This window comes from Bufo gargarizans, chromosome 3, assembly GCF_014858855.1.
Source record: "Bufo gargarizans isolate SCDJY-AF-19 chromosome 3, ASM1485885v1, whole genome shotgun sequence".
NCBI lineage: Eukaryota > Metazoa > Chordata > Amphibia > Anura > Bufonidae > Bufo > Bufo gargarizans.
Window position 1 is genome coordinate 353623828 of NC_058082.1, and position 27516 is coordinate 353651343.

The following is a 27516-nucleotide window of genomic DNA, read 5'->3' on the forward strand; positions in this document are numbered from 1 at the left end:
GGGGCCAGGCACCCTATCACCGTTTTTACCGACCATAAGAATCTGGCGTACTTGGAGTCGGCCAGGCGTATGAATTCGAGACAGGCCAGATGGTCTCTGTTCTTCTCCAGATTCAATTTTGTTGTTACATTCCGCCCTTGGATCAAAAATGTAAAGGCTGATGCTCTCTCTCGCTGTTTTCCGGGAGGAGGAAACTCCGAGGACCCGGGTCCCATTTTGGCGGAGGGGGTGGTTGTTTCTGCTCTGTATTCTGATTTGGAGGCCGAGGTCCAGGCTGCCCAGACTGAGGTACCTGCCCGTTGTCCTCCTGGGAAGTTGTTTGTGCCTCCTGAGTTACGTCACAAACTCTTCAAGGAGCATCATGATACTGTTCTTGCTGGTCACCCCGGGAGTAGAGCCACGGTAGATCTCATTGCTCGGAGATTTTGGTGGCCGGCTCTTCGTAAGTCGGTGGAGGGTTTTGTGGCTGCTTGAGAGACGTGCGCTCGCGCTAAGGTCCCTCGTTCACGGCCTTCAGGTCCCCTTCTCCCGTTACCCATACCTTCCCGTCCTTGGACACACCTCTCCATGGACTTTATCACGGATCTTCCTCGTTCCTCAGGGAAGTCGGTGATCCTGGTGGTGGTGGACCGTTTTAGCAAGATGGCTCATTTCGTACCCTTCCCTGGTTTACCCAGTGCTAAAACGTTGGCGCAAGCTTTTGTCGACCATATTGTTAAATTGCATGGCATTCCCTCGGATATTGTTTCCGATAGAGGCAAGCAGTTTGTGTCCAGATTCTGGAAGGCTTTCTGTTCTCGCCTGGGGGTTCGGCTGTCCTTCTCTTCTGCTTTTCACCCACAGTCGAATGGTCAGACTGAACGCATCAACCAGAATCTGGAGACATATTTGCGCTGTTTTGTGGCAGAGAACCAGGAGGATTGGTGTTCATTTCTCCCTCTTGCTAAGTTTGCTCTGAACAACCGTCGTCAGGAATCTTCTGATAAGTCACCATTCTTTGGTGCATATGGGTTCCATCCGCAGTTTGGGACATTCTCGGGAGGGGCTCCCTCTGGTTTGCCTGAGGAGGAGAGATTTTCCTCGTCTTTGTCTACCATTTGGCAAAAGATTCAGAGTAATCTTAGGAGGATGAGTGAGAAATATAAGCGTGTGGCTGATAAGAGACGTATGCCTGGTCCGGACCTGAATGTGGGTGATCTGGTGTGGTTGTCTAAAAGAAATATTAAACTGAAGGTTCCCTCCTGGAAATTGGGTCCCAAGTTTATTGGGCCTTATAAAATCTTGTCAGTCATCAATCCTGTTGCCTTCCGTCTTGATCTTCCACGGGTTTGGAAGATACATAATGTATTTCACAGGGCTCTTTTAAAACCATATGTCCAGCCCACGGTGCCCTCCTCTTTGCCTCCTCCTCCGATTTTGGTTGATGGCAATCTGGAGTTTGAGGTTTCCAGAATTGTGGACTCTCGCATTGTCCGCGATTCTCTTCAGTACCTCGTTCATTGGAAGGGTTATGCTCCTGAGGAGAGGATGTGGGTTCCGGTGTCGGACATTAAGGCCACTCGCCTCATCAGGGCATTTCATAGGGCTCATCCTGAGAAAGTGGGTCCTGGGTGTCCGGAGTCCACCCGTAGAGGGGGGGGGGGGTACTGTCACTACCAGAGCTTTGAGACGTTCTCACAGCTCTGTTTCTCCACCCCTGTGATGATGTCACTACTAGAGCTTGGAGGAGTTTCCTCTGCCATGTTTCTCTGCCCCTGTGATGAGGTCTTTACTCTCTGTTTCCTTCCTCCCAGCTGTCCCTCCTGTGTTTGATTTTGTTGCCTTTAAATCACCCCTCCTCCTTTGTAGAGGTGCGGATTATACTTTTCATTTGAGCTGTATCTCTCGCTTGAGTATCTTAACCTGTGTGATATCTTTTCACTGGATCTGTGTTCGGCTGAAGCAAGTACTTCGGATATTGTCTGCTGACTTTGGATCTGTTTTCACTGCAGCTGCAGCACCTCCAGTTAAGTGTACATTCATTTGTGATTTTTCTGTTTGCTGGATCCCAGGTGACCCTGACTCCCTCCGTGTCTAGTGTAGGGAGCCGGTGGTCTTGTCCCCTCACTATTGTAGGGTGTTCAGGTGTATATAGTCGAGGTTCGAGGATATGCGATCATCCACCATTGGGGTGTTTGCATAGGCTGAGCAGCGTAGGGAGAGCTTTTAGGGTCTGACAGGGGTCACCCTTTATCCTCCCTAGTTTGGGTCCGGTCAGTTGCTTTTCACGGTGTAGGCTCTTGTTGCTCACTTACAGCCGTGACAATATGTTGTTCTAGAACCTGAATATATTTTTCTGCATTGATGGTGCCTTTCCAGACATGCAAGCTGCCCATGCCACACGCACTCATGCAACCCCATACCATCAGAGATGCAGGCTTCTGAACTGAGCGTTAATAACAACTTGGGTTGTCCTTGTCCTCTTTGGTCCGGATGACATGGCGTCCCAGATTTCCAAAAAGAACTTCGAATCGTGACACGTCTGACCACAGAACAGTCTTCCATTTTGCCACACTCCATTTTAAATGATCCCTGGCCCAGTGAAAATGCCTGAGCTTGTGGATCTTGCTTAGAAATGGCTTCTTTGCACTGTAGAGTTTCAGCTGGCAACGGCGGATGGCACGGTGGATTGTGTTCACTGACAATGGTTTCTGGAAGTATTCCTGAGCCCATTCTGTGATTTCCTTTACAGTAGCATTCCTGTTTGTGGTGCAGTGTCGTTTAAGGGCCCGGAGATCACGGGCATCCAGTATGGTTTTACGGCCTTGACCCTTACGCACAGAGATTGTTCCAGATTCTCTGAATCTTCGGATGATGTTATGCACAGTTGATGATGATAGATGCAAAGTCTTTGCAATTTTTCGCTGGGTAACATATATTGCTATAACATATATTGCTCCACTATCTTTCTGCGCAACACTGTGGGAATTGGTGATCCTCTGCCCATCTTGGCTTCTGAGAGACACTGCCACTCTGAGAAGCTCTTTTTATACCCAATCATGTTGCCAATTGACCTAATTAGTGTTAATTGGTCTTCCAGCTCTTCGTTATGCTCAAATTTACTTTTTCCAGCCTCTTATTGCTACTTGTCCCAACTTTTGGGGATTTGTTGACACCGTGAAAATTTGAATCAACGTATTTTTCCTTTAAAATTATACATTTACTCGGATTAAACGTTTGATCTGTCATCTACGTTCTATTACAAATAAAATATTGACATTTGTCATCTCCACATCATTGCATTCAGTTTTTATTGACAATTTGTTTAGTGTCCCAACTTTTTGGGAATCTGGTTTGTATTTCTAGAGTGGCATCTCTGCTGTTAATCTACATTTATTAACATTTAAAGAGGGATCCTTTTAAATATTGACCATGCCAATACTGCTATTGGCCATTTATATACGGAGTTGTCTATAATATGGGCTCTGTCATCCAAACACAAAAGTCGGGGCATTCCCTCCTCCTTTGTGCAATTCCATTCCATACAACGCACACCACCACCCCAGGATAGAGGTGTGCCAACTCCCCAGTATGGGAGAACCGCTCTCTCCCTCATAGGGGGTAGCATCCATTCCAATGGTAGGGGGCGTGTCCTCCATATGTAAAAAACACCCCCCGACCTGTTTATATCAAGCAGACACAATGGTCATAGAAAGGCAGTCAGGCAGCCAAAACAGGGCTCACTCCACCACTTAAAGCCATCCCTCTCACCATAGCCCTCTACAACCACCATAAGCAGTTTAAGTAGGGAAAAACTCATATATTGTCAAGTAGAAACAGCAGAGGTCACATTTAATGGCTAAATTTACCAAAATATGTCTGCATACCACTTAATTCCCAGTCGGCCTGTGAGTACCAAGTCCTTTGGAAAAAATGGACTGATATTTTTACGTTATAAATAAACAGTCTATTCCTATATAGCTACCACTTTATCAGCAGTCCAGAAGGGATCCATTCCACAGGTTATGCCACCAGGTTCCTCCAATAGTGCACTATACCTATAAAAATTATTAAAAACATATCAATCACAACCAATTAGGCTGGGCACCATGCTATAAAAGCATGTCTAATAATTAGACTAGGAATAACATACTGTCACGGCGGGGAGTGGGGGAAACCACCCACCGTACAATATCAGTCGCTGCTACGCCAGATAGCAGGGAGCAGGGAGCAGGTCACCTCCTAATGCAACCCTGAAGATCTCCCTAAAATCCTAATGCATGAGCCACCTCAGAAGGTAAGGGGGCTCATGCTCACCAACCTAGAACCCTAGGTATCCCTGCTATGCCCTAAGCCTGAAGACAGGGCATAGACCACCCATTCATCCTACACAACGGATGCATGGTGTCTCCAGAAGCCCAGCAGCTGGCCACCAACTAGACAGGGTTCACAGCCGAACGACAGGTAAGTAACAAAAGGCAACAGACAACCTAGGTTACCAGAACTTACCTGCCGCCGACGAGATGGACTGGAAACGCACTGTCTAGATGTTTGCTTAAACCCCTCTGGGTTTAAGGGCAACCCCCTTTTGGAGGAAACATGCCACAACACAATAAACACGCCAGAGGGGACACAGACAGAGCAAAGGAAACAATATAACAAATAAGGGTGTCTCACACAGACTAAAACATAGAGCCAGGGAGCAGAGCTCAAACACAGACTGAGCAAAAATTGATCAGGCTATGCAAACACTCCGAAGTGGCAAGCAGACAATGGGCCCCTACACAGGGGAAGGGGGGAGTATACTTATTTAAAATATAACTTTTAATATGGTCTAGAAAATACAGAATAATAGGACTCACTACACAATGTAGACATACATACACGAATAGGACCAACTTAATGGTGCCTTGCTGATATAGACAAAAAAATTCTGCGAACAGTCTTACCAGACCCTTTGTAGATAATGGGAAAGGTTCCTTGATGACAGGAGGCAGGAGACACTGGGTGTATGCCGGGTGGGAATGAGTACTTCTGCTGTGTAACCGGGTAGATAGAGCAGTAGGATTGGTCCTATATAACCCTATCAAGATAAAGGGGGCTATTATGCTTCTACCTATCTACACGGAGCACTCGCCTTTGGAAAGGTGACCCCGTCCAGTAGCCTGTCCCTGTATTGGACCTGAACCCTAGAACTACAGGCAATTTACCAGTGATAAAATAGATGACGATACTTCCAGTGGTTTCCCGACGTGGCACGTTTCTGTCCGTGACTCTTCAGGGGAACGACTGCAGGAGGTAACAGGATAGCCACAGGTATCTGACCTTAGGCTAAATAGACACTGGAGAAAAGGACAAGCTAAAAAAGCTTGTGCTCTGCTATCCCAGGGTGGGATGCAGTGTGGCACAGGAGGGGTAGTCCTGTGCTAGACGGTCCAGGGGATACAATAATCCCTAATGGATGAGACCCTTCTGGTTGATGGTAACAACGTAGTAAACCAGCCGCAAATGTGTACCTCAGTTGTGAGTTTTAAATAGTCGCACTCCATCTCCGTCGCCCCTCCCTCTCACCGACGTCATCGACGTGCGACACCACCCTGGAGCGCTGCTGCCAGCCCGGTCACGTGATCCAAGCATCAGGGAAACCTGAGCCGAGTCATCGCAAGCAAGGCAGGGAGCGGATGCAACCAGCGACGTCACATGCCGGCGGCACCACGTGGGATGGGCGGTATCGCGGCAGAAGATGGGCGGGAGTCGAGATCACTCAGCCAATGTTTAAGTGGTCTGGTGATCACATGGGATGCATAGTGTATGCGTCTCCTTGGTAACACAGGGAATAATAAAGCCTAGAATCGGCTAGTAGCATTTAATGCAGGGAACGAGGGTTGACAGGTGAAAAACGGGATGCAGATAATGTTAGAGATGTTGCTAACTGGGCAACATGAAGTCAGATATTCTCATGTGGGGATGTGCCTATATAGTGAAAAGGGGTGCCATGTGATATAGGCATACTATGGGATCCCTGTGAATGCGCATAAACGGCGCAGACCCAGCGTGATGTACAGTCAATGCATAACTGCACCGACCCCAGGAGACAATGTGCCTCAAGAGACACATGCGCCTATGTACTAATGGAAGTATGCGCAAGCGGGGACACATGTGCAGATTTCGAAAAAGGGGGGTGTACACAGAAATGCGCATGCGCAGTTTGAGAGATATGACAATAAGCGCATGTATAAGTGCAACACACCCCCCCGGGGAACCATCAAGGAGACAGAATTGCAGACGAGGCATTACGATTGGCGTGAACGTCGTTTTTCAGAGGAAACAAGCATAGTTTAGTCTTTCGTTCATGCCGCCTGGTGCTGCTGTTTTCAGATTAAAGATCCATCATGCTTCACGTTGGAGTAGGCTCTTATCCCAGTCCCACCCTCTTGGTGTGGGTTTCAGAAGATCGATACCCATGAACTTTAACCGGGCTTTGCCATTGGCTTTGCCATTGTGATCGGTGTGCACGTGTTTGGACACCGGGGTGTCCCTCTTATGTGTGACATCCCCCATGTTCTCACGGATCCTCCTCCGAAATTCCTGTATGGTCTTGCCAACGTATTCCAGACCACACTCACAGAGGATATGGTATATCACACCTCTGGATTTACAGTTGATGAAATGTGGAATGGAATACGTTTTGCCTGTGACCAAGCTGGTGAAAGATTTAGTGGTCATGATGTGTTTGCAGGCGACACACCTGCCGCATTTGTGACTGCCCACTAAGGTGGACCGCAGCCATGTTGAGTGTGTGCTGATAGGTGAAAAATGACTGCGGACTAGCTTATCACGCAGGTTGGTGCCGGGTCTGTACGTGATCTGTGGACTGTCTCCTAGTATGTCCTGAAGGCCGGGGCCCATCTTAAGGATCCAGTGACATTGTAGGATCTTTCTGACCTGACTTGAACCTCTGTCAAACGTGGTAATTACACGGGACAGTTTGGTTGTAGAGATGTTCGGCTGTTTCGTATTTAAGTAGGTTGGGTCTCTGTCATGCAAGAGCTACCTTGTAGGCAGATCTTAAGATATAATCAGTGTACCCCCTTTGTAGAAATCTAGCCCTTAGGTCAGCTGCCTGCGCCACAAAGTCTTTCTTGTCTGAGCAGTTTCTGCGCAGACGAAGATACTGCCCTCTTGGTATCCCTCTCCTGAGTGGGAGAGGATGACTGCTCTCCCATCTCAGGAGAGAGTTTGTTGCATTGGCTTTCCTATGAATTGAGGTGTCCAGTTTACCCCTAGCGTTCTTGGTAATTTTGATGTCCAAGAATGGTAGGCTGGTTGGATGTGTCTCATATGTAAACCTCATGCCTATCTCGTTTTGATTCAGTCGGGACACAAACGATTCAAATTGAGAGGGGCTGCCACTCCAAGTGATGAAGATGTCATCTACAGTATATAACGCGCCCACAGCCGAATTCTAGACAGGTCATCCGGATTCCTTTCCCCAAATACCAGAGTCTCCTCCCACCAGCCCAGGAACAAATTAGCATACGACGGGGCACATGGACTCCCCATCGCGGTACCCCTGAGCTGGTGGTAGATTTTGTTGTCAAAGGAGAAGAAGTTCCTGTTCAGGGTAAATTCCAGGATCCGGATGATGAATTGGCCGTGGTCGTGCTATTGACACCCCCTAGATTTCAAGAAAAATTTAACTGCCGCTAGTCCCAACTGGTGTGGTATAGAAGAGTATAGGGCCTCTACGTCAATGCTTGATAGCAAACATTCATTCTCAAGGCTTAGACCCTCCAATTGTTTGAGGAGGTCCGTAGTATCCTTGAGATGGGATGGTAACATAGTGACAAATGGTGCTAGGACACGGTCGATGTAGATCCCCCGATTTTGATTTAGGTTGTCTACCCCTGATACTATGGGCCTCCCTCTCAAAGGGGATGTCCCCTTGTGGACCTTGGGGAGACAATAAATATGTGGACCTACGGGGAAATTGAGGTAACAGAAACGCGTACTCTTCCAGTGAGATGACTTTGGATCCCTTGGCCTCATCAAGAATGGATTTGAGTTCACGTTTATAGACGTCTGTGGAGTCCCTTTCCAGGATCTCGTAGGTCTCCGTATCAGATAGGAGAATCCTACACATGTCCCTGTATTGCACAGAGTCCATGACCACAATGTTGCCCCCATTGTCAGCAGGTTTAATGATGATTTGGGGGTCATTGGCGAGGGAGGAGATAGCTGTGGTCGTGGACTCTGTGCAATTGGAGTGGTGCGAGGAGATCCGAAGATTTTCCAGGTCATTGGTGACCATGTTTAAGAAGACGTCTATGCAGGAGACTTCACTAGAACTGGGTGGCATTTTGTTGCTTTTACACTTAAGGTCTGTAAAAGGGCCAAAGCCTGAGACCGAGTTATCTATTGTAGATAGTGAATAGTTGGACGTCTCCTAACAACTCCACAGGAATACCCAGCTCAAGGCATTGGCGTCTATCAATGTATTTGAAATGCTTGTGCCACCTTAGTTTCCGAATAAATAGATTCAGGTCTTTGACAGCAGTGAACCTATCAAACTTAGGGGTAGGCACAAAGGAAAGTTCCAGTTTAAGGGCTGTAGTCTCGTCTTGGGAAAGAGGACGTGAGGACAAATTTATTACCTCTGGTCCTGTGGTTGAGTTGACGGTAGTGGTGTGCGGCTGTGGAGTGGGTAGTCCAGAGTCTGATTGGGTTGTCCTAAAAAACGAGTTTCACGTCCCCTATATGAACCCCTGGGTCGACCTCTTCTGGAAGTGCCCCTGTTAGGCAGTTTTTTTGCTTTGGGGCCTGTCTCTCTTTCTGAGTCGGAGTAATCTGTTTCGGTCGATGATCTCTCAGAGTTACTAGGTCTGTTGTCCCTTTTTGACGTTACTCAGAGAAGAGTAGATACGGTTTTCCTTGAAGTCAGAGAGGTCTCGTATAAACTGGCGGTGCTTTCTTTCTTTGACAGAAAACACAGACTGACAAGCTAATTGTATCATGTGACTGGTATTAAAGAGTATAAATGTTGAACCTCATTCACTATGTATGGTACACTTCTTGAAAAATACCTCACTGGTCGAAACGTCCCTGTGATTTGGTGATTAAATGTTAGAATGATGAAGACATGAGAGTGCCGCGGTATACTTTTTTTTATTCAGCAGTTGGGTAGACTATTACATTTTACAGGTTTCAGGCTTAGAACTGTTAACCTGTATAAGTTTTACATTGGTCCTGGAGTACTGAGTTAGACCGTTCTTGAATAGCCTCTTTGTGACTACAAAGACACCTGATACATTCCACCTTAAAAAAAACGGACTGAATCAAGCAATTTCTTACTGTTCTGCATTACATGTAAGAAAATTCTTAAAAGAACACTAAACATAGAAATGAATGGTAAACATAAAGTAAGTTAAATTTCCCACATTGTCATTTTGCTGAAATTTCTTCATGTCTTGTAGAAGCCTTTGCAGAATGCAGAGGGGTTAATTTTCTATTGATCTGTTAGATTCTTGGCTGGTCAACCAAAAAGATGGTTCTTAGAAAAAGGGGATGGGTCTTAATGATCATTGTGTCCTACTGTAGACAGGGCAGCAGGAAAGAGGGGATTGGTCTGCTGCAGCACTGCTGCCATTTGAGGCAGGTCCATAGAGTCAGAGTCCCAATAACAAATTTCAGATCGTTGGACAGACCCCCAACCATCTGACACCTATACCTTTTCCTATGGATAAGGGATAAGTCTTTGTAATGGGACAATCCTTTAAGCAGACTTTCTGATCATTTGTCCATAAGCTGAAGCTAAATTGTAACTGGGCTGAGTCAAATTCTTAAATTGAACCCAACAAGGATCCTTTTGGTCAGGTTGACCGCCAATGAGAAAAATCACCACTGTTCCAGATCTTCTGCATTTGGAAATAAAGGTTTCTCTTTAAGTTACAGAAATGTCTTGTTAAAGGGGTTATCCAGGCTTTTGAAATATATGGATTATCCTCATAGCAGGCCATCAGTATTAGATTGGTTGGAGCCAACTCTCTACACACCCTTTGATCAGCTGTTTGAAATGGCTGCGGCACTGAGGCTAACATTGCAGGTGCCTTATTGGTTGCATTGGTCCAGACACTTTTTAGTAGTGACAGTGAAGTTTATTTTAGCTTTGTCCCATTCACTTAAAATTTTAATGTTAAAAGCTTAATATAACCCTTTAGCACTTCCCAAACTGATGTCTTTTGACAAGCATTTTTCTCCTGAGCCTGACAAGTGAAGCGCAAACCCCTAACAATGTGTGTGAACTGAATCAGTGATCCACGCTAGTGATGCAAAATCCGATATCAAGTGGAAGCATTTGGGGGCAATTTTTGCTAAAATTGTGGACATAAATACAGTAATAAATCAAAAGCTATTATATAATTACTCGGGTTTCTTATCACGTGTTGTTCAAACATTTTAGAAATTAAATATTCATTTATATGGGACATCAGAATAAGGAAAATATACGTTAAATTGAAGAAATTATGTTAATGGTAGATTTGCAAACTGTCTGGGTATATTGTCTTCCAAAAAGGCCCTTACACTGCTTTAATCTGAATCCATCAGTAGTCAGTAAGTTCTACCTCTGACCTGCATTAGCTAAATTATAGCTCTTTGATATACTGTAGGGAGAGCTCAGGCATTCTGTTCAGCTTTATAACTTAAGACCTATGCACTACACTGAGCTACATTATAAAAGTGTAATGGCAAATAGCAACTCACATTCCGAAAATAACGGCCTGTAACAGATGTTCAGTTCTAATGGCAGTATTTTCAATTTGGTTTTTGGTCTATAAAACTTTGGATGGATGGAAAGTATTTTTTTTTATTACTCAAATTACTGATGTGTGAGTTTTATTGTCTCCTAAATAAAATCCTACCATATCTGTCTGGACTTTCCATGATGTACTCTTAAGATACATACAACCTCAGTGGGAAGATTTTCTGTAAAAGAATGTGCGCCATTGATTTTCCCATGATTTTGCTGCAAAATCCATGTGTTCCTGTGAAAATCCGAGCATAAATTGACATGGATTTTTTTATACAGTCTGTAGATTTGGTAAAGTCTCATTCCTTTTTCTGCTACTGTAAATTCATTTGTGAAAATCCAGCATATCTGCCCTGTGTGGCCATACCCTAATCCAAATTCTCTTTCCTTTCGATTTCTTTCTCAATTTTACAATCATCATATTTCTGTACATACTTTCTGGTCCAAGTTTACACCTAAAGATAACTATTTTATGTTCCCTTTATGTTATTTTATTTGGATATTTATATTTATTTTATTTTGATTCCCTATTTCTATAATTGACTGTGCTTTTACAGTTTAGATTTTATGTTTAGGGTTATAAAAGGCATGTCTGTGTTTTTCTTTGCACACCCTAAATGCACCTTGTGCAAACCATAGTGCCTCTTGTCTTTCTGAAACAAATATTAAAACAAAGTTTCCACTTAAAGAAATATGAATGATAGTGAAAATAGATGCAAACATTTTAAGATGCATATTGTCTGTATTTTTGAAGCAAGGCCCAGATTCAAGCACCAAAACAACCAATTTAGGTTTGTTCTGCCCAGCAGGGTTTGAATTTAATTCTATTTCACATCAGCAATGGTTTACTATTGCTCTAGTTATTAGTTTGGTACCATCTAGTGGTGTTAAAAACGTACTACACTTTGTTTTTCTGTTAATAAAGATTATTGTATTTGTGGGTGGTGCAAGGCATTTTGGGAGTGTAATGTATTCTGGGAAAGAGAAGCCCAGTCTCCAGTCATCTAGGACACACCAGCAGAGCTGTCTTTCTGCAGTTCTTCTGCAGTTCTCCTTCTTAGGCTACTTTCACACTCGCGTTTGGTGCAGATCCGTCATGGATCTGCACAGACAGATCCGTTCAGATAATACAACCGTCTGCATCTGTTTGTATTATCTTTAACATAGCCAAGACAGATCCATCTTGAACACCGTTGAAAGTCAATGGAGGACGGATCCGTTTTCTATTGTGCCAGATTGTGTCATAGAAAATGGATCTGTCCCCATTAACTTATATTGTGTGTCAAAACATATTCGTGTTTTGGTTTTCGTCTCCAAAGCAGAATGGAGACTGAACTGATGCAAACTGATGCATTCTGAGCGTATCATTTTACATTCAGAATGCATTAGGGCAGAACTGATCCATTTGGGCCCCATTTTGGACCGCTTGTAAAAGCCCTGAATGGATCTCACAAACGGAAAGCCAAAACGCCAGTGTGGAAGTCGCCTTAAACTCCATCAGCCATCATCCTTGTGCCAGCATATCTGGTTTTAGGTACATTATGTTATGCGGAGCTGTTTAGCTAGGTATACGTGTCACTCAGGAGGTTGTAACCGTTAGATGGTAGGCGTACATTCCTAAGTATAGGCATTTTGGACATATGCCCAGTGTTAATGTAATGTTATATTACATGCTGTTCTATGCTTTCTGGTGATACATGTTATACAAGTTTTTGTATTAAATCCAGAAAACAGTCCGCTTATTTGGAAGACAGGAATGAATGATTTATGCTGAATGTCAGATTGCACACTGTGTGAATGTGTATGAAGATAGAAAAGTAAAACAGATGCTAATCACCAGCGATAGTGGATCTGACTACACAGAGCCACCATCACACGCGGTCCTACGTATAAGATTGCAGTGGCTGCCATACAGTTACAAGAAGTGAGAGTGCAGCATCCAGCAAGTGCAGCACGATCCAGACCACGATGAAGTCCATTTCTACATAGACTGAGTCCGCACAGAGACATTAAGCAGCCAGCAAACAGACACAATGTCCACTAGCCGGGCATCATCATACAGGATCAGGTCGCGAGCAAGCTGCTCTAGGAAATCCTCAATAATAGAAAAGGCTGCTCTCGCACGTGCAAAAGCTGAACCAGCAAAAGAGATGCAACTAAAGCTAAGACAAGCAGATTAAGAAACAGAAAGAGGATGCGTGCAAGCGTCAATGGAAAAGGAGAGAGTACGCCTGCAAGCATCATTGAAAGAAGAGAGATGCCTACAAGCTTTATTGGAAGAGGAGAGAATACGCCACCAAGCATCAATGGAAAAGGAGAAAGTACTAGACTGGGAGGCATAGACTGGGAGCAGCTACTGTCACATAATAATTCTGAGGATAAATCGAAGAGCTCCATATCCACATTGAGTAATTGCACAAAAAAATGCCTTTAGGTAACAAGTATAAACAGCTACAATTAAACCCCCATGGCTTACAGCTACTGTAAAAAGGGCAAGAAAAGACAAAAAGAGGGCATTTAAAAATACAAATTTGAGGGGTCAGCTGTGGCGTTTGAAGATTACAAAGGGCTTAATAAAATCAGCAAAAAGGAGATAAAAATCTCAATGGTAGAAAATTGACTGTATGACACCTGAACACCCTATAATAGTGAGGGGAAACAGCCACCGGCTCCCTACACTTAATACAGAGGGAGTCAGGGTCACCTAGGATCAAGCCCACAGGAAAACAGAAAAAAAGGAACAGACTAAGGCTACTTTCACACTTGCGTTTGATCGGATCCGTTCTGAACAGATCCGATCATATTAATGCAGACGGAGACTCCGTTCAGTACGGATCCGTCTGCATTAATAACTTAGAAAAATTTCTAAGTCTGAAAGTAGCCTGAGCGGATCCATTCAGACTTTCAATGTAAAGTCAATGGGGGACGGATCCGCTTGAAGATTGAGCCATATGGTGTCATCTTCAAGCGGATCCGTTCCCATTGACTTACATTGTAAGTCTGGACGGATCCGCACGCCTCCGCACGGCCAGGCGGACAGCTGAACGCTGCAAGCAGCGTTCAGCTGTCCGCCTGGCCGTGCGGAGGCGAGCGGAGCGGAGGCTGAACGCCGCCAGACTGATGCAGTCTGAGCGGATCCGCATCCATTCAGACTGCATCAGGGCTGGACGGAAGCATTCTGCTCCGCTCGTGAGCTCCTTCAAACGGAGCTCACGAGCGGACAGCAGAACGCTAGTGTGAAAGTAGCCTTATCTTGTGGATGCAGCAGTAACAGCTTCTAGCATCAGCACACTCCAGGAAGTTGTATAAACCGCAAGGTGAGGCAGTATGGAGGGAGATATATAGGGTGGCAATCACTGCTAATAGATGACAGCTGGGAGAGGGAGGAGAGATGTCAAAACGAAATCAAAACAAAAGATCATGCAGGAGGTACTAAAGAGCGTCTATCAGAACTTCTCAAAGATCTGGTGGTAACAGTACCCCTCCCTCTACGAGTGGACTCCGGACACTCAGAGCCCACCTTCTCAGGATGGGACCTATGGAATGCCCTGAGAAGACGAGTGGCCTTAATGTCCGCCACTGGAACCCACATCCTCTCCTCAGGACCATAACCCTCCCAATGAACGAGGTACTGAAGAGAACCGCGGACAATACGAGAGTCCACAATCCTAGAGACCTGAAATTCAAGATTATCATCAACCACAATCGGAGGAGGAGGCAAAGAGGAGGGTACAGTGGGTTGGACATCAGGTTTTAATAGGGACTTGTGAAAAACATTATGGATCTTCCAAGTCTGAGGAAGATCAAGATGGTAGGCAACGGGATTGATGACGGACAAGATTTTGTAAGGCCCAATAAACCTAGGACCCAACTTCCAGGAGGGAACCTTCAATTTGATATTCTTAGTAGACAACCATACCAGATCACCAACATTCAGGTCCGGACCAGGCACACGTCTCTTATCCGCCACACGCTTATATCTCTCACTCATGCTCTTTAGATTATCCTGAATCTTTTGCCAAATAGATGACAAAGACGAGGAGAATCTCTCCTCATCAGGTAAACCAGAAGACCCCTCTCAAGAGAATGTCCCAAACTGCGGATGAAACCCATATGCACCAAAAAATGGTGACTTATCAAAGGACTCCTGACGACGGTTATTTAAAGCAAACTCAGCAAGGGAGAGAAAAGAACACCAATCCTCCTGATTCTCCGCCACAAAACAACGCAGATATGTCTCCAGATTCTTTTTTTAAAATCAGATATTTTTTATTGAAGATTTTTCAAATTTAATCACAGACAGAACACTGTCCCCCCAATCTCCTCTCCCCACCTCCCCCCAACATAACCCCTTGAGACAAGAGCAGATAAATGATATCGCATCATATGGTCTGACATATCAGCACAGTAGTCTTACACCTCACAATGTATCAAATCAGTACATTACAATTTGAACAATTAACTTTAAGAGTAACCAGTCAGGTAGGCAAATTCTGTAATACTTTTATCCCAGAATTCGTGCAAGGCTGCCCTTTTAAGTGCACATTCCCCTTATATTACTTCTTTCATCACACTGCCCATTCCTGCACATCTCTCATACATTCCCTCATTCATTCCCTTACATTTGCAGACTATAATGTTGAATCCAAAGTGACCATATCTTTTCAAACTTTTTCATACAGTTTCTCTTTTGGTAGACATATTTTTCCAGACTGATCAGCACATGTACTTTTTTTTTCTAATTCACCCACTGTTGGGGGTTGAGCATCTAACCAGTGGAATGCAATTACCTTCCTAGCCTGGTACAGCACTCTAATAATAGCCAATCTTTTTTCAGGTAGCGATCCTGGTACATCCACGCACGCCAATATGCACGTCACAACGTCCATACTGAGCTCAACATCAAAGACATTTTTCACTATCCCTACTACCCCAATCCAGTACCTTCTCAGTCTAGGACAATTCCACATAAGATGAATGAGGTCTGCATTCGCCACATCACACCTCAGGCAACAATCATCCGTTCTATACCCCATTTTTTTCAATAGGACAGGCGTTTTGTATACTCTGTGTAACAGTAAAAGTTGAGATACCCTTTCAGCTTCACTCACCCCTACCTGTGTGAACCCCTCCAGGACAGTGTCCCATTGCTCCTCAGTTAAATCAGGGGCATCCTTCTTCCATTTATCATATAACGGGAATTCCTGTTTTTAAATTGCGCTTCCATAAGACATGCGTAGTTTAAAGATATCACTCCTGCTGTGCCTCCACCAGACTTCACCAAGTCTACTATAGAATTTTTCTGCGCAGGATGTACTGCCCTACCTGTCAGTGGCGGATCCAGGGGGGGGGGCAACGGGGCAATTGCCCCCCCCCCCCGAGCTGGCGGCGGGCGGCGGCAGCGGGGCACAGGGAGATGAGCGCTTCCATTGTGGAAGCGCTCATCTCCAGTCATCCAGTCCTCAGGACAGCGATACAGATGCCTGCCTGTGCTGCGGCAGGGAAGGGAGAGGTGTGTCCCTTTCCCTTCCTCTGATAGGCTGCCGGCCTAGTGCCTGCAGCCTATCAGAGGCCGGCGCAGGCGGCGCAATGACGTCATCGCGACGCCTGAGCCATACAGCGTGGGACACAGGCCAGAAGAGGCCTGTATCGCATCGCTGACATGGAGGTAAGTATGTGTGTTTTTTTTTTCTTTATATACAATACTTTTACTGGCACCTGGGGGCGGTTATTACTGGCAAAGGGGGGCTATTACTGGCAAAGGAAGGGCTATTACTGGCAAAGGGGGGCTCTTATTACTGGCAAAGGGGGGGCTCTTATTTCTGGCAAAGGGGGGCTCTTATTTCTGGCAAAGGGGGGGGCTCTTATTACTGGCAAAGGGGGCTCTTATTACTGGGGGCTGTTATTACTGGCAAAGGGGGGCTCCTATTACTGGCAACGGGGGGCTCTTATTACTGGGGGCTGTTATTACTGGAGGCTCTTATTACTGGCTCAGAGGGGCTGTTATTACTGGCACAGAGGGGCTCTTATTACTGGGGGATGTTATTACTGGCACAGAGGGGCTCTTATTACTGGGGGCTGTTATTACTGGCACAGAGGGGCTGTTATTACTGGCACAGGGGGGGGGGGCTGTTATTACTGGGGGCTGCTATTACTGGCACAGGGGCGCTGCTATTACTGGCACAGGGGGGCTATTATTACTGGCACATGATTGGGGGCACTATAGGGGCATCTACTGAGGCCACAAAGAAGGGGTATTTTATACTTGCAAATTATGGGGGACACTGAGGGCATCTACTGGAGCATTTTATACTGGTACATTATGGGGTGCACTAGGAGGAAGGAGGGTGTGGAGCACTATGGGGTCATTTACTAGGGGCACTATATAGGGGTATTTTATACTGGCACATTATGGGGGCACTATGGGGACATTAGCTCAACTGGGGGCATTACAAGGGGGTATTTTTTGCACTGTCACATTATAAGGAGAATTATTTCTACTGGGGGGCATTATGGTGGGCTTTATTACTCCCTCATGGTATGAGCCCCCTAGTAGCAGCACCATCCTCTCCCTGCTCTGCTATCCCTCTGCCCCTTCTCCAAATACTTATTATGAAATCTTTCTCATTAGGATAAAACACATCAGCTCCGCCGAGCCCCCGGCCAAAGTGAGGAAGTTGTGTCCGAGATCCCCAAGGGCCAAGGCAAGTAACTGAGTGTTCATGTGAAATATGATTGTTATACACATATAGCATACACTGTGCCCCACAATATACAGTATACCGCTACACTGTGCCACACAATATACAGTATACCTCTACACTGTGTAGTCTGTTCTATAAGCACCATTGTTTTGTGGCGGCGGACAGAAAATAATCTGAAAGTGCCCCTGGCTCTGGATCCGCCACTGCTACCTGTTCCTGAGCACATAGAGCGTGCCTGAGTTGCAGATAAAGATAAAATTGGGACTTCTGCAACCCAAATTCCTGCTGTAACCCTGAAAACACTTTGAGGACATTATTGTCAAACAGCTGACTCATATATTTAAGCCCCGTATCAGCCCATACCTTAACTCCTTTGACTTTGTCCACCTCTGCGTACATATAATTCGGCCATATAGAAGTGAAAGTACCCTCCTCCAGAGCAGACCTCAGGTTTTGACACCCTACCAATGACTGAATAATTTTGCTAGCAGTACCCAAGCCATCCGTCGACTCCCATCCTCTCATGTGCTGCATTTGTGCCGCCAAGTAATACATCCACGGATCCGGAACCCCCAGGCCCCCATTCGTCTTTGGCCTACACAGAGATGCCAACTTGATGCGAGGTGCTCCCTGCTTCCATATAAGATCCCTGAAAATTGCATTAACTACATAGAAGATCCTCAGGGGAAGCCATACAGGGGCATTGTGTAGCACATAAAGAAGCTGTGGCATCAGTATCATTTTTACTAGATTCGTTCTACCTATAATGGATAACTGCAGTTTTGTCCAGGTATTAACCTTCTGTTTAAACTTCTGGAGTAGAGGGGAGATGTTCAGTCTCTCAAAATCTAGATCATTGCAAGAAACCTGAATGCCCAGATATTTGAAAGAGTGCACAACCTGTAAGCCCTCCACACATGAGCTAATGTTAGCCATGTCTTCCTTCAGTGGCATCAGCACGGACTTAGTCCAATGAATACATAGACCCGACATTTTCCCAAACCCATTAATAACTTCCATTGCTACCGGGAGAGACACCCTCCAATCCTCCATAAATAATAACAGATCATCTGCATATAGTGCCACTTTCTCCTCCAGGGAGCCGTATGTAAAGCCTTTAATCCCTGCAGAAGATCTGATAGCTTCAGCTAGAGGTTCAATTGCAATCGCAAATGGCAGAGGTGACAGGGGGCAGCCCTGCCTCGTCCCCCTATGCAGTGTGAAGCTATCTGATAGATTGCCATTCACCCTAATCCTAGCCGATGGGTTATCATACAGGAGTTGAATCCACCCTATAAAGGATTGGCCAAACCCTAGCTTCCGCAGTACCTTCCATAAGTATTTCCATTCTACACTATCAAATGCTTTGGCCACATCAAGGGATGCGACCGCCGCATTTGAAGCGTGCCCCCGACTCTGGATATTTAGATAAAGGCGCCTGATGTTGACCGCATTTGACATATTTGGCATAAAGCCAGCCTGGTCTGGGTGAATAATGTTAGATATAATCAAGTTCAAACAATTAGCTAGGACCTTAGCCAGTATTTTAATATCTACCTGAAGTAATGAGATTGGCCTATAAGATTCGGTCTCCAGAATATCTTTGCCCGGCTTCAGAAGAACCACAATCGTCACCTCAGTCATACTGGAGGGCAGTTTTCTCTGTGTCATCGCCTCCTTAAAGACCTTCAACAACTGGGGCAGCATAACTGAGGCAATCCATTTGTATATCTCCGCCGGTAATCCATCACCACCCGGAGCTTTATTATTAGACATACTCGACAGCGCCAACTCCAACTCAGTGATCATTATAGGAGAATCTAATTTAATATGCTGATTGGAAGTAAGTATAGGCATGCACAGCCCGTCAAGGAATGAATCTATTTCTTCATCTGAAGCTGATACACGAGATACATATAGGTTGGAGTAAAATCCCCTCATAATCTCCAGTATACGCTCCAGAGCACTACACAGAACCCCCGCTGGATCCCTGAGAGCTGCTATATAATTGGAGGGTCGCTGTGCCCTAGATATCAGAGCCAGCATTCTTCCTGTCCTTTCTCCTTCTTCATAATACACTTGTTTTTTGAAGAACTGTTTGTTCTTGGCATTAAGTAATAGCCTATCATTTAGCTCCTTTTGCGCCCCCTTCCATAATTCCCTATGCCTATCATTCGGTTTTTCCACATAATTAGCTTCAGCTACTTCCATCGCCCTCGTTAAAGCCTGTACCGTAGCTCTAGTTTCACTCTTTTTCCTGTTAATTTGTGCTATAAGCAACCCGCGCAAGAAGGCCTTCATGGTATCCCAGACTATCAACCTTGCAGTTGTAGGCAGATTAATCCTAAAAAACTCCTCCAGTTGCTCTTTAATATTACCAACCTCCGGCAGAACAGATAACCAAAAGGGGTTAAATGCCCACATCATTCCTTTTCCTATTCTAATGGGCCTAAAAGCAGCGGAGACCATCAATGGAGAATGATCCGGCAGCCGACGAGGAAGATATGCGACTTCTTGTATCAACCTACCCATTTCAGAATTTACTAATGCCAAATCAATTCTGGACAACGAGCCAAATGTACTAGAACAACATGAGTACTGTCTCTCCTGCGGATTCCTCTCCCTCCATATGTCTACTAGAGATACCTCCTGTATGAGTCTCCCAAATGTGGTATATTCTCCCAAAGGATCCCTTTCCGCTGTCCCCATCCTATCAATGTCAGGGCTTATCACATTATTAAAGTCTCCCAGTATGAGAGCTGGCACCCCTTGGAAATCCGTCATGAAAGATAAAACATTCCTGATCACTAGCGGGGAGTATGGGGGCGGGATGTACACTCCACACATCACACACGGCTGGTTGTAGAGAGTACCATATAGGCACACATAACACCCGTCAGCGTCCACTTTGCTAGAAATGCAGCAAAACTGTATGTTTTTATGTATCAAGATACTGACTCCTCTAGCATATGTAGAATACGTGGAGTGAAATCCCACCCCCACCCAAGCCAATTTAAGCAAATGTACCTGCTCCGGCAGCAAGTGTGTCTCCTGCAGGCAGCATACGAGAGGATGCAGCGGACGAACGCTTTCCAGAATCGCCTTCCTTTTAGTCTTTCCCTTGATCCCCCGCACATTCCAGCTAAGGAATTTAATGCAATTAACCATTAGTAGTAGAAGACAATCTCCTGCACATCACTAGAGTCACAACCCTTACAATAATACCTCTGTCTCTCTGCTCTGGAGGAAGGCACACCCCTTTCCATTCCACACTCAGCCAGCCACACTTCCATTCATAACCAAGACTGCTCTGTCCCACAACATACCCCACAACTCCCCAAGACTGTAAACTTGCCATTAAGTGGCAAAACACTATAGAGAACTACAGTTCACTGGACTGACCGATTGGCTCCACACCACGCCCCAATATTAGGCCTGTGGAATTATGCTGCACCAGTCAGGTAAGACCAGATGAGTTCCCCAGCTAATAAACAGTATTAGCCGGAGGAGCATAGCCAGAACTGACTACTAATAATTTTTTTGTCAATGTGAAAACTAGAAACTGTTAAGCACACTCCTGTTGTAACTGATCGCTCTCTAGCTTCCCACACCTTACCCAGGAATACATAACATATCTACTGCAAATATACAGCACCCTCAGTTAATGTAAGGAATCTAGCACTCTACCAGTGGTATCCTAACCAACAATCGGGTTTAAAACAAGGTAAAGCATTCATGTCTATACCTATGGTAGACACATCGACATGTAAATTCACTGCAATATACATCCCTTATGGCCTAACACAACAGTCCCCCCCCCCCCCCTCTATGTAACCCTTCTAACAGGGGTAATCCATAATTAATAGGAAACAGACATTAAGCGAGGGAGGACAGCACATATAAAAGACATTCAAGTAATCACTTGTATAATAAAAGCTGAGTCCCATTAAGTAGGAGGCTGAAGCTCCGTCCTGATCTGACGCTCATTTCTGTCCAGCCATTTTGTCGCTTCCCTAGGATCTTCAAAGAAGCTGGTGGTATTCACGGCCACTACACGCAATCTGGCTGGGTATAACATAGAATATGGGACTCCCAAATTTCTCAGCCGCTTTTTAACTTCTAGAAAACGGGCCCTCCTTTTTTGAACTTCCATAGAGTAGTCCGGGAACAGCGAGATTCTATGACCGTCAATGGAGAGTTCTTGTAGCTCCCTAGCCTTGCACAGGAGGATATCACGGTCTCTATAGTGTAATAACTTGGCCAGGACCGTTCTCTGAAGTGCTCCAGGAGGCAGAGGCCTTGTCGGCACCCTATGGGCACGTTCGACTGCAAACAGTGGGGTTAGGGAGTCCTGTCCCACCTGTTCTTTCAGCCATGCCTCAAAGAATTCAGTGGGATTTCTCCCTTCCACCTTCTCAGGTACTCCAACAATACGCACATTATTGCGGCGCAGCCGTTTCTCCATATCATCTTGCTTAGCCGACAATACATTTAGCAATCTGGAATGTTCTGCAGTGTCTCTCTTTAGAGGATGTACCTCATCCTCCACTTCTCCCACTCTATCCTCTAGAGCATATGGAGAGTGGTACGCTCCGCAAATTTTCTGAAGTCATGTCGTATAATAGAAATGTCCTCTTTTATATCGCCTACCTGGACCGTTAGTGCACTCAGGGACTTGCCACATTTGGAAATGGCGTGTAGCACATCCTTAAGAGTGGGTTCCCCAGAGTCTGAGTCGCATGTTTCACGCTCCAGCTCCTCACCATTCACTTGCAGAGCCTCATATCTGTTGGCGCTCTGACGCGTGGTAGTGGCGGGAAACGGCTCTTCATGTTCCGATTCGTCCCCTTGGTCCAATGGCACAGTATCTTGGCGCTGTCTGTTATTGGCTGCCTGAGAGGACCGCACAAATTGGCTCAGCTTCACCGCCGTTTCTTTCTTCAGCTCTGCAGTGCGATCCCGCCGCTTCAGCGTGCTCATCCCGGTGCCATGTTGGGACTCCTTATCAGCACCTCTGCCGTCTCTTTTCCTCAACATGCTTGCTTTCCCTGCTCTCCAGAGCCTCAGTCTCCGCTAACGCACCGATCCCCGACTTTTAAAGCTGAATATCTTTGCTGGAACCAGGGTATAAACAGGATAAATGGCCGGGCAGATGCGGGAGCTCTCTCAGCGTGCGACCGCTCACATGCCTAGCTAGCCACGCCCCATGTCTCCAGATTCTGATTGACGCGCTCTGTCTGGCCATTCGACTGCGGGTGGAAAGCAGAAGAGAATGACAACCGAACCCCCAAGCGAGAACAGAAGGCCTTCCAGAATCTGGAAACAAACTGCGTGCCCCTATCAGAGACTATGTCTGAAGGGATACCATGCAGTTTGACAATGTGATCAATAAATGCCTGCGCCAGCGTTTTAGCATTGGGTAAGCCAGGAAAAGGAACAAAATGCGCCATTTTGCTAAAACGGTCCACCACCACCAGAATCACAGTCTTCCCCGAGGAGCGAGGTAGGTCCATAATGAAATCAATGGACAGATGTGTCCAAGGATGGGAAGGAATGGGTAACGGAAGGAGAGGACCTGATGGCCGTGAATGAAGGACTTTGGCACGAGCTCAGGTCTTGCAGGCTGCCACAAAACCCTCAACCAATTTACGAAGAGCCGGCCACCAGAATCTCCGAGCAATGAGATCCACTGTGGCTCTACCCCCCCGGGTGCCCAGCAAGGACAGTATCGTGGTGCTCCTTAAAAACCTTGTGTCGTAAAGTGAGAGGCACAAACAACCTCCCAGGAGGACAAAGATCAGGAGCCTCTGCCTGGGCTGCCTGAACCTCTGCCTGCAATTCAGGATAAAGAGCCGACACAACCACCCCTTCCGCCAAAATGGGACCCGGGTCTTCAAAGTTCCCCCCTCCCGGAAAACAGCGTGACAGGTCATCCGCCTTCACATTCTTAACCCCAGGGCGGAACGTGACAACAAAATTAAACCTTGAAAAGAACAAAGACCATCTGGCCTGTCTCGGGTTCAGACACTTGGCTGACTCCAAGTAGGCCAGATTCTTATGGTCAGTAAACACAGTAATAGGGTGTCTGGCTCCCTCTAGCCAATGGCGCCATTCCTCAAAAGCTAACTTGATGGCCAACAACTCCCTATCACCCACATTGTAATTTCTATCTGCGGAGGAGATTTTCTTCGAGAAAAAGGCACACGGTCGCCATTTGGCAGGAGAGGGACCCTGAGACAAGACCGCACCCACACCCCTCTCAGAAGCGTCCACCTCAACTATGAAAGGCAGAGAAATATCAGGTTGTACCAAGATGGGAGGGGAAGCAAAACTCTCCTTGATACTAGAAAAGGCCCTACGCGCCTCTACCGACCAGGAGGAAAAATCTACCCCCTTTCTAGTCATATCAGTGAGTGGTTTAACAACAGAGGAATAATTAAAAATGAACTTCTTGTAATAATTGGCAAAACCCAAAAAGCGCATCAGCGCCTTCTGATTCTCAGGAAGCTCCCAATCAAGCACAGTGCGGACCTTCTCAGGGTCCATGCGAAAACCAGAAGCGGAGAGAAGAAACCCCAGAAATTGAATTTCTGGAACTGCAAACACACATTTTTCCAGTTTAGCGTACAATTTATTCTCCCGCAGAATGAGCAAGACCTGACGTAGGTGGTCCTTATGAGTTTTGAAATGAGGAGAAAAAATCAAAATGTCATCTAGATACACTAGTGCAAATTTCCCCATTAAATGATAGAAAATGCTGTTAACAAAATGCTGAAAGACGGCTGGAGCATTCGTCAAACCAAAAGGCATAACCAAATTCTCAAAATGGCCCTCAGGGGTATTGAAGGCTGTCTTCCATTCATCACCTTCTCTGACCCTGACCAGGTTGTATGCCCCTCTTAAATCCAACTTGGAAAAAACTTTAGCCGCAACAATCTGGTTAAACAGGTCCGGGATCAGAGGAAGCGGATAAGGGTCACGAATTGTGATACTGTTCAGCTCCCTGAAATCCAGACATGGTCTTAAAGAACCATCTTTTTTCTTAACAAAGAAAAAAACAGCGGCAACAGGTGACTTCGAGGGTCGTATGTGTCCCTTTCTCAGGCTCTCAGAGAAAAAAACACGCATAGCGACCCTTTCAGGTTGGGGGAGATTGTATAAACGAGATTTAGGCAGCTTGGCGCCTGGGATGAGATTAATAGGGCAATTGTACTCCCTGTGAGGGGGCAGCTCCTGAACACTAGTGATGTCCCGAACTATTCGCCGGCGAATAGTTCCCGGCGAACATAGCTTGTTCACGTTCGTCTCTGCGGGCGAACATATGCGATGTTCGGTCCGCCCCCTATACATCATCATTGAGTAAACTTTGACCCTGGACCTCACAGTCAGCAGACACATTCCAGCCAATCAGCAGCAGACCCTCCCTCCCAGACCTTCCCACCTCCTGGACAGCATCCATTTTAGATTCATTCGGAAGCTGCATTCACAGTGAGAGGAAGGACAGCGCTGCTGCTGATTCAATAGGGAAAGCATTAGCTAGGGCATTGTTCTGTGTCCACAGACTCATCCGCTGTAAGGACAGCGTCCTAACAGCACCCCAAAAAGTCCTTTTCAGGGCTGGTACATCAGTGTGCTTTATATATATATATATATATATATATATATGTATATACAGTTGCAAGAAAAAGTATGTGAACCCTTTGGAATTATATGGATTTCTGCACAAATTGGTCATAAAATGTGATCTGATCTTCATCTAAGTCACAACAATAGACAATCACAGTCTGCTTAAACTAGTAACACACAAATAATTAAATGTTACCATGTTTTTATTGAACACACCATGTAAACATTCACAGTGCAGGTGGGAAAAGTATGGGACCCCCTAGACTAATGACATCTCCAAGAGCTAATTGGAGTGAGGTGTCAGCCAACTGGAGTCCAATCAATGAGTTGAGATTAGAGGTGTTGGTTACAGCTGCCCTGCCCTATAAAAAAACACACACCAGTTCTGGGTTTGCTTTTCACAAGAAGCATTGCCTGATGTGGATGATGCCTCGCACAAAAGAGCTCTCAGAAGACCTACAATTAACAATTGTTGACTTGCATAAAGCTGGAAAGGGTTATAAAAGTATCTCCAAAAGCCTTGCTGTTCATCAGTCCACGGTAAGACAAATTGTCTATAAATGGAGAAAGTTCAGCACTGCTGCTACTCTCCCTAGGAGTGGCCGTCCTGTAAAGATGACTGAAAGAGCACAGCGCAGACTGCTGAATGAGGTGAAGAAGAATCCTAGAGTGTCAGCTAAAGACTTACAAAAGACTCTGGCATATGCTAACATCCCTGTTAGTGAATCTACGATACGTAAAACACTAAACAAGAATGGATTTCATGGGAGGATACCACAGAGGAAGCCACTGCTGTCCAAAAAAAACATTGCTGCCCGTTTACAGTTTGCACAAGAGCACCTGGATGTTCCACAGCAGTACTGGCAAAATATTCTGTGGACAGATGAAACCAAAGTTGAGTTGTTTGGAAGAAACACACAACACTATGTGTGGAGAAAAAGAGGCCCTGCACACCAAGATCAAAACCTCATCCCAACTGTGAAGTATGGTGGTGGGGGCATCATGGTTTGGGGCTGCTTTGCTGCGTCAGGGCCTGGACGGATTGCTATCATCGAAGGAAAAATGAATTCCCAAGTTTATCAAGACATTTTGCAGGAGAACTTAAGGTCATCTGTCCACCAGCTGAAGCTCAACAGAAGATGAGTGCTGCAACAGGACAAAAACCTAAACCATAGAAGTAAATCAACAACAGAAAGGCTTAAACAGAAGAAAATAGGCCTTCTGGAGTGGCCCAGTCAGAGTCCTGACCTCAACCCGATTGAGATGCTGTGGCATGACCTCAAGAAAGTGAATCACACCAGACATCCCAAGAATATTGCTGAACTGAAACAGTTCTGTAAAGAGGAATGGTCAAGAATTACTCCTGACCGTTGTGCACGTCTGATCTGCAACTACAGGAAACGTTTGGTTGAAGTTATTGCTGCCAAAGGAGGTTCAACCAGTTATTAAATCCAAGGGTTCACATACTTTTTCCACCTGCACTGTGAATGTTTACATGGTGTGTTCAATAAAAACATGGTAACATTTAATTCTTTGTGTGTTATTAGTTTAAGCAGACTGTGATTGTCTATTGTTGTGACTTAGATGAAGATCAGATCACATTTTATGACCAATTTGTGCAGAAATCCATATAATTCCAAAGGGTTCACATACTTTTTCTTGCAACTATATATATATATATATATATATATATATATATATATATATATATATATATATATATATATAAATATATTGCAGTTGCCTGGCTGCCTGTGTGTGTGAGAGGCTGCAGGCTCAGTCATAGACAGCACGTGCACACCATTCATACAGGGTGTGACAGAAAATACCTTGCAGATAAAAAAAATTATATTTAATATTTTTCTGTGACATAATCACATTTGCAAGCCCGTGTGTGTCAGGCCCACACAGACTGTATTGTGGCCACTGGCTAGTGGCTAGGCCTCCACTCATACCATTACAGGGTGTCATTCACTCAAATACCTTGCAGATAAAAATAAATTATATTTAACATTTTTCTGTGATATAATCACATTTGCAAGCCCGTGTGTGTCAGGCCCACACAGACTGTATTGTGGCCACTGGCTAGTAGCTAGGCCTCCACTCATACCGTTACAGGGTCTCATTCACTCAAATACCTTGCAGATAAAAAAAATTATATTTACATTTTTTTTGTGATATGATTACATTTGCAAATTGCAAGCCCGTGTGTGTCAGGCCCACACAGACTGTATTGTGGCCACTGGCTAGTGGCTAGGTCTCCACTCATACCGTTACAGGGTGTCATTCACTCAAATTACTTGCAGATAAAAAAATATATATTTAAAATTTTTCTGTGATATAATCACATTTGCAAGCCCGTGTGTGTCAGGCCCACACAGACTGTACTGTGCCCACTGC